Below are 13,815 nucleotides of genomic sequence, written 5' to 3'. Positions count from 1 at the left end.
TTCTCATAATATAACAAGTAAATCAATCATAAATTCATGACAGATGCAGACTCAACAAATTAGAGAGTAACCTTAGGAAAACATAACATTACTTTAGCTTTTAAAGTTGTATAAGTCATTTTGTAAGTCATTTCTGGATGAAAGCAAAAGAAAACAAGTCATGGCCTTTTCCAGCATGTTTAAAAGGTGAATTAACCCCAAGGGAGCAGACTTGTTTCAAGTAATGAGTGTGTTGAGAGAAACAGTCACAGGCATCATGAAGCACAAGAAAACAGAAAACTGAACTGGCTGAGAACAGTATGAAAGATAAGTGACTTTGAAAAAACTTGTTAGGAATAATTCTCTAACCATGGAACATCAGGTGACTATGTGGCCATAATTGCCCATCATGTGAACTAGGTAGTGTCAGACCCACCAAATAATAAATTTGGGTAAACCCAATAGCAATCTGTCATAAGATGGGGTATACATATGGGATTAGGAATAAACCAAAAGGGACTGGGTGTTATATGTAAGTGATGAATCACTACATTCTACTCCTGAAACCAATACTACACAATGTGTTAACTAACTTGAATTTAAATAAAAACAGAAAAAAAGGAGCAAACTAAAAGGTTAATGCAAGCTGCTCGTACAGATGGCCCAGATCCCATGCCATCAACAAATGTTTTATCATAACTTCTTCAGCTCACAGGTATAACCATGAGAATGCCATGTGAATAGCTGAAAAGGGGGTAAAAGTTCAGGCTTTGTTGAAGGTAGGGTCAGGTCAATATGTAAGTGCAAGCTGAAAATGGTTAATGGCTGTGCAATGGCACCATTTAAGAGTAGCCTAAAAGAGACTGGTAAAGAAATGTTGTCCTAATGGGTAGAATTTTGTCATCCACTTTGTGTGAAAATAAAAGTGGCTTGTAGTTAGAATATATATGAACTCACAGACAATGGTGTGATGGGCTGAATTATGTCACCCCACAAAATGCATGTAGTGAAACTCCCACCCCCAGGACCTTAGAATGAAACCATACTGGGAGATAAGTTCTTTGAAAATGTGAATAAGTTCAAATGAGGCCATCAGGAGGGGGCCCTAATCCAATATGACTTAATATGACTTGTGTCCTTATAAGAAAAGAAAGACACACCAGAGACGGACACACAGATAAAAGGTCATGTCACAACATGGTAAGAAGGCAACCATCTTCAAAACAAGAAAAGCGGTCTCAGAAGAAACTAAACGCATCAAAATCTTGATCTTGGACTATAAGAATAGTAAGAAAATAAATTTCTATTGTTTAAGCAACTCAGTCTGTGGAATTTTGCTCTAGCTGCCCTAACAAACTAATATAAATGGAAAATAACTTGACTAGTTGGAAAAGAAAAGTTTGGAAGGACAGGGAATGAAAGATTGGAGACATGAAGATCTGCATCCTAGTTATGTTCAAGGAAATATGGAAATGGGAAATTAGAGAAACCATACTAAATAATGAAATACACAGAATAAACCAAACAGTTGATGTTAACAGGCACTTTCATGGCCTCTCCAGTAATGGCACAATAGTTGCTACTGTGACAAGGAGAGAAGCTATGTAGCTCACCAGAATTGATCTAACTATTGCTTCTGTCTATTGCTCAGTCTTACAGCAACAGAGACCACCCCACAGCCTTTGATATAGCACCATTTATTGAAGAAACTAACAAGTCATTTGGTGGCAAACTAATAACAGTGGGCTTTTTTTCACCTGGACAAGGGAAACATTTTATCATTACTGGGATAGACCCATGTTTTTGTATGGGATTGCCTTTCCTGCTTGTAATGTTTTACATAGCAACAGTATCTAAGGAATTAGTATTTGATCTGCTGATAATTGCATCAGACCGTGGGACAAACATAAGAGTAAAAGATATGGGGCAATAGTGAGCCCGTGATCACAGGATCCATTGGTGCTTCTGCATATTATGCCACCTTGAAGTTGTAAGCTTGACAGAGTAATGTAATGGCCTATTGAAGATATACATGAAGTATCATTTTGAAAATGATTCCTTGAGATTATGGGGAGCAATCCTCCCAAACACCATAAACCAATCAGCATTATATTGTGAGTTATCTCCAACTGGTCAGTTGCATTAGTTTGAGAATCAAGGAATGAAATTAGCAGTAGCTCTGTTTATCCTGCCTCCTAGTAACCTTCTTAGGAAATGTGTGCTTTCCACCCCTGTAACTCTGGGCTCTTTGGCTTCAGTGGCCCAGTGCTTCATAGGAAGAATACTTCCACCAGGTAACAGAACAATATTCCCATCAAACCTCCAAATACAGTAACCTTCCAATCACATTGTACTTCTCAAGACCAGTAGGCTAGGATAAGAGTCAATCCTGGCAAGGGGAAATTGGCCCTGATCATCAGAAGGAGGTAAGGCTTTTGTTACAGAATGGGGAGGATAGAGAAGAATATGTAGGAAAACCAGGTGATTCACCTTTTTGTCCTTTGGTATTCCCTTGACTAATTTTGACTGTGACTGGAAAAATAAACTAATTCCACACAAGAAAGAGAAAGTTCTCTGCTAGTTGATTATACAGAGAATCTAAAAAGGATCGAAGAGGAGATGGTGATGATATACAGTTATGCCAACAAGAGACGCTTCAAAGTCAGGGTTTGTACTTTACCAGGCTAACCTTCCTCTTACAACTTTGTCCCAGGAAATGAGGCCCAACAGAATCTGAAGAAGCAATCTTCATAACATTATGTGAATCGAGTGCATCCGAGTGCCTTAAGAGACGGACTCTGGTAGATTTTATGGTGAACAACCCAGATAACCCCTTCAGCACAGAAGCAGTCGTTACTTTGGCTGCTGGGAGTTTTAGTGATTTATAGCTCTTAGCTGAATCTCTTTCTGAGACTTACCTTAGCTGTAGAAAGCGGCTTCACCCAAGGTCATTCCTCCTCTCTAAGAGAAACTTGTATTTCCTATCTAGTCAATATTGGGTATAAAAGCCTACCTCCCTTACCCAAATGAGGAATAATTTTGAATGTTCAATATTAACAGTAAAGCTCTTGCTGGAAAAAGAGATACTTTTGAGTGATTAAAGTTCAGTCTTTATGCATTTTCTCTTCTAATCTCATTTTCTAGTTAATTTATTCTCTCTACCAGGTTATATATAACATGTATACTCTGATGGGTCAGGACTTTATACCCAGACCAAAAGTGTATCTTATATTACTATATTTATCTATATTTTATTACCACTTACAGATCAAGTAGGCATCTCAAACTTAATAGGTCTATACATGAATTATTAATTGCCCCCACAAATCAGACCCTTTTCCAGCATTCCATATCTCATGCTATTTCTATCCTTCCTGTTTCATACAGTTCTTTTAGATGTCTCTATTGTATCATACCCTAAATGGAATCTATCGGTATGTCTTATCATTGGCACTTTGGAAAGATCCAACATCTCATTACTTTCCACTATCTGTGCTACTATTACCCTAGCCCAAGGTACCATCTCATCTAATCTGTATGACCTCATTTGCATACACAATTGGTTTCTTCCTTCCACTCCTGTCTATTTTCAGTATTTTCTTTATAGAGCAGCCAGAGTGATCTTTTTTAAAATAATGGATTCATTCTATTGTTTCTCTTTTCAAACACTTCAAATATAACGTTTAAGTTTTCCTATGGATTACACTTACGAGATCAAGAAGCATAGTTACCTTGGGGCGCCTGGGTGGCTCAGTTGGTTAAGCATCCAACTTCAGCTCAGTTCATGATCTCACAGTTCCTGAGTTCGAGCCCTGCATTGGGCTCAATGCTGACAGCTCAGAGCCTAGAGCCTGCTTCAGATTCTGTGTATCCCTCTCTCTCTCTGCCCCTCCCTTGCTTGTGCTCGGTCTCTCTCTCAAAAATAAAAAAACATTAAATTTTTTTTTTAATTTAAAAAGAGGCATAGTTACTTCTTGTCTGACCTCATCTCTAAGTATCTTATTTAAGCAGACAAACATGATCTGCCTAACTTAACATCTGTAGGTTGATAAGCTAGGTGATTTCTAAGAACACTTCTACACCTCATATTTTATTGTTTGAAAATGAGAGAAAAAAGTTGGGGGTAATTTAGAAGTACAACCAAGACTCATAATATTCATTACCACTGCTAACAGCAGTTCAGTTCCCATGCACAAGACACCAGGTAGTCAATTGTCGACAAAGTCACAATGGATATGGACAACTTGAAGGCAAGTGCCATATCAGTCCATTCTTATTGATGAGTAGTACCTGTAAACATTGTTATCTCAATTGAAGAGAAAAATATTTTGTCAAATGCATTTTTCTAAATTTCACATGGTAAATTTGAGATATGTTTAAGGAAAATGTTACCTATATAGGTAATCATAGCACCAATGTTATTTGTTACTCCATATTGCTTTTTTTAATTTTTTGAGTGCATTAGTCTTAGGAGATCATTAATTCACTTTCACTCTTCTCATTAGCTCTGACTATGAATGGATACGTTACTAGATGGATCAAGCTGTAAAAAGTCTGAGCTGTCGGGGCACCTGGGTGACTCAGTCAGTTGAGCCACCCAGACTCTTGATTCCAGAACTCTTGATTCTGCCTTAGGTCATGATCCTTGGGTCATGGGATCAAGTCCTGCATCAGGTTCCCCACTGAGCTTGGAGCCTGCTTGGGATTCTATCTCCCTCCCTCTCTCTGCCCCTCTTCCCTGCTAGCTCTCTTTCTCTCCTAAAAAGAAAAAAAAGTTGATCTGTCATAAAGACTACCATGATATCATCAGACTATTTTATATACTTTGTCTTCCTCTTCAAAATGTAAGAGATGCCCTGAGGGTACATTAACAATAAAAAAGTATAAATTATTATAACAGAAATAAAAAATTATGAAGGAGATAATGTCCATAATTTAAATATTGTTAAAATTTTATGTAAATAGTTACTTTTATATTTTACATTGGACTATCATACATGTGCATATTTGAAATGTGCCGTATTTAGTCCTAAAAAAATGTTTTGTGTTTTTACTTTGACCATATGTTAACAGCCTACAGTAGGAAAAAAATTCACATGTCTTTTACTTTCCATAATGTGTGAAAATTGATAAAGACAGGCTATTTATTTTACACTATCAAGTCTTATGGGAAAGTTTTCTTTCCAGTCTTGGTATCAACATAATTATTATGAATTGCTATTGCTATTTTCCATTAAGCTCTGGTAAGAATTCCTTCCTCTACTTTACTCTCTGGGTAGATACTTTCCTTCTGTTAAAATGCAAGAGCTGCCTAAAATGCTGGTAATCTCAGCCACTTCATTCCTGGTGACAGAAGAACACAGCTTTCTCTTTTCCCAGTCTGTAATTTCAGTGGTGAAATAATGCATATATGTTATGCTCTAGGACTAGAACAGAGTTTGTAGTTTCAAAACCATCTTCAAATACAAAATCTTGGGTTTAAACATATTTAAGTATTTAATAGGTATATTAAAAATTTCGAAAGCCATCTGTGGAATCAACACAATTTATATCAAAATTCCAAAGGCATTCTTCATAGAAACAGAAAAACAATCCCTAAAATTTGTGTGGAACCACAAAAGACCCAAATAGACAAAGCAAGCCTGAGGAGGAAAAACAAGAGATATCACACTTCCTGATTTCAAGCTATATTACAAATCTATAGTAATAGAAAGAGTATCAGTACTGACAAAATAATAGACCCATAGCCAATGGAACAGAATAGAGAGCCCAGAACTAAAACCCCTACATATTTGGTTTACTAATATTTGACAAGGGAGCCAAAAACACCCAATGGGGAGAGGATAGTATCCTAAACAAATGGTGCTTAGAAAACTGGAAAACACATGCAGAACAATGAAATTGGACCCCTATCTTTCACCACTTGCAGAAATTAACTTGAAATGGATCAAAAAATTAAACATAAGACCAGATACCATAAAACTCCTGAAGAAAATGTAGAAAAGAAGCTTCTTGACATTGCTCTTGGAATGAGTTTTTGGATAAGACACTAAAAGCACAAACAACAAAAGCAAAAATCAACAGATGAGATTACATCAAACTTAAAATCTTCTGCACAGCAAAATAAATAAAATAAAATTGCAGTCTAAAAAATGGGAGGACACTTATACAAACTATGTATCAAATATAGGGTTAATATCTAAAATATATAAAGAACTCCAACAACTCAATAACAAGGAACAAACAATTTGATTAAAAAATGAGCAGAGAAACTAAATGCACGTTTTTTTTTTCCCAAAGAAAACATGCAAATGGCCAACAGGTACACTGAAATATGCTCAATATCACTAATAATCTGGGAAATTGAATTCAAAACCACAAGGAGATACTACCTCACATTCATTAGAATGGCTATCATGAAGGAGACAAGAGATATCAAGCATTAGCGAGGATGTGGAGAAAAGGAAATTTTATACACTGTTAGTGGGACCATAATTTGGTTCACCCACTATGGGAAACAGTAGGGAGATTCCTCAAAAAATTAAAAATAGAACCACCATATGATCCAACAGTTCCAGGTTCTGCCATATGGTCCAATGGTCCTAGGTATATACCCAAAGGAAATGAAAAGAGAACATCAAAGACATACATGGAATCTCATGTTTATTGCAGCATAAATAGGAAAAATCCATGCCCATTCAAGGGATAAATGGATAAAGATGAGGTGGAATATTATTTAGCTATGAGGAAGAAAGACATCCTGCCATTTACCATGACATGGAGGGACCTTCAGCACATTATGCTGAGCAAAAGAAGTCAGAAAAGACAGGTATTATATGGTATCAGTTATATGTACAATTTTAAAAAGCCAAAGTCACAAAAACAGAGAAGAAAATGGTGGTTACAAGGAGATGGTGTGGTAGTAGATAATATAGTGAGGTTGCTTAAGGGTAAAACTTGCTAAGAGTAGTAAATAAACCTTAGAGATCTAATGCACACTATGATGAATATAGACAATACTGTATTATAACCATGAAACTTGCTATGAGACTGGAACTTCATTATTCCATCCACTAAAAAGAGACGATAATTACATAAGGTGACAGAAGTGCTAATTAAAGCTACAATAGCAATCATATTATGATAAATAACTATATCAAATGAACTTGCTAGACACACTGTTGCATGTGTGTCAAATATGTTTTAATAAAAAAAATTCCTCCTCCCTTCGTAACCTGATTTTGAGCCATACTTGTTTTTAGGCAATACTTTTAATAAGTGACGCCACAGAACCTCATTATCTATGGCCACAAGTCTTCTCTCATTATGTCTGTAATATTAGCACAGATGTGCTCATCCCACTGATGACTGCCAGCAATTTATCTTTTTATTTCTCTTGATCTTATACTTTCAATTCTGCTTATTTACCAAAGGTTGTTTTCATTTTATTCCTTTTTTTATCTATGAATTTCTACTTAAAATAAAAAGTTTATTTATTTATTTTGAGAGTTAGAGAGAGCACAAGAGCAGGGGAGGGGCAGAGAGAGAGGGAGAGAATCCCAAGCAGGCTCTACACTGTCAGCGCAGGGCCCAACGTGGGGCTTGAAATCATCAACGGTGAGATCATAGCCTGAGCTGAAATCAAGAGTTTGACACTCAACTGATTGAGCCACTCAGGCATCTCTCTACTTCTCTTTTTAATGCTTATATGACATTCTTTTTAATTTTATTCCTATTTATTAGAAAGTTTAAAGTTTTCTTTGTACCAGCGGTACATTTTGATGCTGAATTTATTTTTTTCTTTATCTTTTCCTGGGACATTATGTTGCAGCTATTTATTTCATCCATTTGTAGAGTTGAATTTTTTTATATATAGTAGTTTTCACTGGTGGAATAAAATATGGCATTTAAAAAAATAAATTTGAGATTTCTGAGGAAAAGAGAATTAATCTTTATTATTAATTTTCAGCTTTATTTATATTGTTGTCAGAAATAGTGGCCTACATAAGTTCAGAACTGTAGTTTTAAGTTTGTAGTTTTTTGGTGTTTATTTTTTTATTTTTTGATGTTTGGTATATGGTGATTTTTGATGCTGCTTTCTTGGAAAGATGGTGGCTCTCATTGATTTTAGCTTGGTTAATTCAAAATTAGGTAACCAAGGTTTATTTTATGAGGAAAAATGGATTATTACATTAATTATATGAATTAAATAAGAATTATATCAAAAATAATAAGATGAGGAAAATTGATTAAGTATATGAATTAAATAAGAATTATATCAAAAATAGTAAGATTTCAGTATCAGATCTATAATTAATTAGCAGACCTGCAATCGTAGCCTAATTCAGACCCTACAGCCTAGACACTGAAAAGGCAAGTAATTCAACTGCTCCATGTTTCAATTTATTTTTAATAAATTGTAATAATTGTAATAATGAAATAATATATATTATTTTGCCCAACTATTAAATTATTATAATTATACTGCAGATCCAGGAAAACCTCTTACACACACCAAAAATTTGGCATGATGTTGAGACTTATTATACACACTCACACACCCAGAGCGTATGAAAAAGTTCATCACTCATATAATGATACATCCTGTGGAAAACCAATATGTTCCCAACCATGTCTAAAAAGGGCATGAGAGAACAGAGAAAGGAAACTGGCTTGGTGTGTTCATTTGGGATGGGGCTGGGGTGAAGGTTCCTACGCATGGCTTGAGCTTCAAACCAGTGACAAAGGAAGGGGCACCCTGGCTTTCTTACCAACTTGTCCAAATGTGGGGCAAAAGGGGAAGAGGGAGGGATGAGATTTAAAAGTGACAGCTGTCGGGGCGCCTGGGTGGCGCAGTCGGTTAAGCGTCCGACTTCAGCCGGGTCACGATCTCGCGGTCCGTGAGTTCGAGCCCCGCGTCAGGCTCTGGGCTGATGGCTCGGAGCCTGGAGCCTGTTTCCGATTCTGTGTCTCCCTCTCTCTGCCTCTCCCCCGTTCATGCTCTGTCTCTCTCTGTCCCAAAAATAAAAATAAAAAAAAAAAAAAAAAAAATGTTAAAAGTGACAGCTGTCAACACAGATATATGGAGTCAGATTATTAGAATAAGGATTATATGTGACAATATTTGCAGATTGCTTAGGTAGTGGTTATTTTTATTATCATTATTATTATAGTAAATAAACGACTTATTACCTCAATTTCTTGCCCAAAATCTGTGAAAGAAGGAAGGTATCTGAAGTTTCAATGAGTTTCCAACAAACTTGAGCTATAGCTAAATTGCCATATGACAAGAGCAAGGACAAACTCTGTTTTGGTTCACCATCTTTACACTTTCCATGATTTCCTCCAATACCTTCTTTGTAGCTATCCAATGGATTCCTACTTGTGACCATATTAGGATACATATAGTCTACATACATGGAAAGGACATCCAATGAAACTTTCTTAGCATATACAAATAACAGGAATTCATAGAAACAATAAAAATTCGAATTATCTGGGGAAATATTCTTTGTATTTTGCATTAAATCAGACCAATTCTCCTTTTTACCTACCATTGATTTGAATTAACAAGGAAGGTAAGTGAACTACATATTTCATAGTTTTAGCTGGTTAGTATATATAAGCATGCCATTTTTCTATTCCTGTTTACTAGAGATATGTAACAATCTAGGGTTAGTGATAGTGTTAAAATGTATTATAAAGGTTGTTTCTCATATCTCAGAGATGCCATTGCCCAGCGATTAAATCGTATAATTATTTTTACTTTATTTTTCAGGGGAGAACAAAGATAATTACTACAATATACCAGGTGTATTTTAAAGGATTGATTCTTCATCTCCCATCCTCACTTCAGACCAGTCTAATTTGATTTATTCCCTTCGACTACTTGATAGTGCTGTGGCCTGGCACTCTCACTTTCCATATTGCCAGATGTACAGTGGTCACTTGACTATCCTCATATCACTCTGCCAGTTAGCACTGTGTGAAATATTGACGAGTCCATTACTGGGGTGGAATGGAGGGTATTTTTTTTTCTCCAGCCTCATTTTCTGCTATTACTCAATCTCCTTAAGTCTCATCCTATATTCCACCTATAAATGAAGGCTGTCTGCAGCACTGGTCCTGGACCTTTTTTCTCCTCTACTTTTTCTCTGAAGCAATCTAATTCATCCCATTATTTAAATGGCATCTATCTACCAAGGTCTTTCAAATATTAAAATTTGGGTCATCAATTTATGATGATGAAAATACTATTACAAAAATATTCCCCCATATTCAACGTATTCATTTAGTTGTGCAATGCTGAATTTTAAATGTAGGTTAATTTTATTGCAATTGTTGATGGATTAGCTTTAATTGTAAAGTAAGTTTTTCTTTAACCTACATACTATGAGAATAATAAATTTCCATAATTTTAACATATCTTTCATTTTGGAGATGTGTCTAGTGGCAAATCCGTTTACAGCTGTTTAAAACAATCTCAAATTTATTGAAAGGATAAATATGTCATCAATAAAAAGCAAGGTTTTCCCTCATTAAAATAGAACGGAATTATTTTTTAAAATGTGTTGTTTTTCTTCTTTTTTTCTCTTTATCACTATTGCACACTCTCAGGCAATCTGCAGAGGCTTTAAGGGTGCTTTGGCATGATTAAATTTATGCCATATTAAAGTGTAGCTTGATTAGTAAAATTGAATAAAATGAGATTATTAATTAAAGATGGAATTTGTTCTACAAATTTCATAAAAAAATAAAGCAGTATCTTTCTGTTATTATTACTGTGCCTGCTTACCACATGTCATTAGGTCTTTATTCAAGAATACTAATTTTGTTACCACTGAGCTAATGAGTTCTCCCATGCAAATTAAAATATGTGGTTTTCATTATCTTATCTTTCACCACTGTCAGGAAGAGTTTTTATAATATTTGACATTTCAGTGTATTTTAGCAAGTGTAGGGATACTTAGAATTACTGAACCATCATTTTCTTTATCACAGGAAATCAGAAATACATTTTGTTTTTATTCTATTCTATTTCATCCTGGTTTGATACAGTGAATAAAAAAGAGAACTTCCAGACAGTTTTAAAGACTTTATAAAAAATGTAAAGGGGTCTATTTATTTTATTAGAAATTTCATTTCCCAGTTGCTTGGCTAATCCTTTCTCTATTTGCTATTTTATTGTTCTTATCCTTGGTAAGGTTTTTTTGTTTTGTTTTGTTTTTATTTTTAAAAAACAAAATCAATACTCATGCTATAGTATTAAATAAATCACCTCCTCAACAATGAAATACAGGGGTACCTGGGTGGCCTAGTCAGTTAAGCATCTGATTTCAGTGAGGTCATGATCTTGCAGTTCTTGGGTTCCAGCCCTTCATCAGACTCTGCACTGTGGGGAGCCTGCTTGGGACTGTCTCTCTCTTCCCCCCTCTCTCTCTCTCTCTGCCCCTCTCCCTCTTGCTCTCTCTCTCAAAATAAATAGACTTATTTTTTCTAAAAGAAAACAATGAAATACAAATCAACAACATCCCTGTGTGTAAAATATTTCTAGAGAACACTGTGTGGCAAAGATGCTTACTATAGGAATAAAAGGGAAGTGTTCCAAGGTGTGCTAAATGATGATTCTATCAAACTACCCTAGGATATAGGTCTTTAGTATCTGTGTTTTCTCTTAACGTGTTTGCCAAACTGCCATTCTTAATCAGAAGGGCTTATTACTCCCCAAATAATTAATAATAAAGTAACTCTAACTAGAAGAAGACAAGGTTCCCAATTTGGGAACATTTTGCCCCAGGCCTTTTCTTTAAAGATGATAGATAGATAGATAGATAGATACATGATAGAACACGAGATTGGTAGATTATCCTAAAAAGTTTGGCAGCACAAAGCTTCTTTTTAGGACTAAATTCAAAAAAATATTGTCTGATTTCTATGGTGCCTTTAACAGCTTCTTTATGGCAGGTTTTCAGTCTGGTCAAGGTTGTTCTGTGGAATTGTTCACCTGAACTTTGCATAATTGAAAGATGCTATTGTTTTCTTTTGGCCTGCCTATGGGTTTAGACAGCTGTTTCTCCAACAGGCAGTAAACTGGTAAACAAAAACACAGCGCTTTCTGGACAGCTGTACAAAGGCATAAGAAAGAATTTATTAAGCTTTTACTGTCAATATGATAACTGCTTAGCCTATTTTTTTGCATAAATTCTGTTCGGTAGCATTTCTGGGGATAATTGTTTCGTTTATTTGCTACAATAAAAATATTTTAATCTACATGATCATAATGATGAAAATAAATATATAACACTTATCTTTCTTTTTCATCATACTGTCATTTATCTAATTTGATAATGCTGAAATAACTGGAGGAAGCAGGTGTAACTAAACAGGAACGAAAACAATAATATTGGATTTTTACTCTATGCTGATTTGAGCTTTTCAAAAAGGCCATTAAATATGTCTCTGTGCTCATACCATTTGGTTTTGCAAAAACTGGCATTGATAACAACTAGACACATCATCAAGTCAACAAAAATAAGTGGTAAATAATAGAACGTGTGTAAATTTTTATTTATCTAAAAAATAAGTTCACTCCAGGAGTGCCTGAGTGACTCAATCAGTTAAGCATATGATTTTTGACTTCGGCTCAGGTCATGATCTCAGTTTGTGGGTTTGAGCCCCGTGTTGAGCTCTGCGCTGACAGTGTGGAGCCTGTTTGGGATTCTCTCTCTCCCTCTGTGTCTCCCCCTCCCCTGTTCACACATACTCTTTCTCTTGCAAAATAAATAAACATTTAAAAAAATGAATGTAACCAATGGACTAGATGTTTAATTACATATTCTGTGGTAGATGAAGAGAGTTCACGTTATTTATTAGATTGTACATAATATGTAATGTGTATATCTGCATATCTGTACATATATATGCATTTTATATAAATTACTTTATTAACTTTTAGTTTGCATCGCTTATGTATATATTTTATAGATCATAATTTCATCATAAATGAAAAACATAAAAAATGAAGTTGACATGGATTAAACAGCATGCATTAAATGTCTCTGTCCTAGGGACAGTAATGACAAGAGACCTCATTTAGTTTATGCTACATAAACTCCCTGGGGCAATGGGGAAGTTATTATTTGGGTCATTGTATATAACTTTCAAATTAAAAATCTTACAAAAATTATTTTTCCAAACCAATCAACCACAAGACTAAAAAAACATATTTTTACATAAAGACTTTTACCTTCTCTTTAAAAATAACACAAAATTTCGGGGCGCCTGGGTGGCGCAGTCGGTTAAGCGTCCGACTTCACCCAGGTCACGATCTCGCGGTCCGTGAGTTCGAGCCCCGCGTCAGGCTCTGGGCTGATGGCTGGGAGCCTGGAGCCTGTTTCCGATTCTGTGTCTCCCTCTCTCTCTGCCCCTCCCCCGTTCATGCTCTGTCTCTCTCTGTCCCAAAAATAAATTAAAAAAACGTTGAAAAAAAAAATTAAAAAAAAAAAATAACACAAAATTTCTTATTTTATTTAGGTTCATTTCCAAACTCATTGCTCTTGTTAGAAAAAAGTAAAAACGGTTGCTTTTAAAAGCATGTGAAACTACATTAATTTTCTTCTAGAACATTTAGTTTCAGGTATAAATTTGCCTTGTATTAAATTGACACAGAGGAATATAAAAGCACTTTCAAAAAATGTAAAGTCAAGCTATATTTAGGTTATGAAGGCTTAGGTATAAGGAGGAGAAAGCCAGAGAACTAAATTTTTTCTTTAAACAGCTGATTTCTTCCCTAATGCTAATATTTTACTTTTTCTGGAATCCATTATTATAAATCGA

The sequence above is a fragment of the Neofelis nebulosa genome, chromosome 1 (assembly GCF_028018385.1).
Source record: "Neofelis nebulosa isolate mNeoNeb1 chromosome 1, mNeoNeb1.pri, whole genome shotgun sequence".
NCBI lineage: Eukaryota > Metazoa > Chordata > Mammalia > Carnivora > Felidae > Neofelis > Neofelis nebulosa.
Note: the sequence above shows the minus strand (reverse complement) of the source record.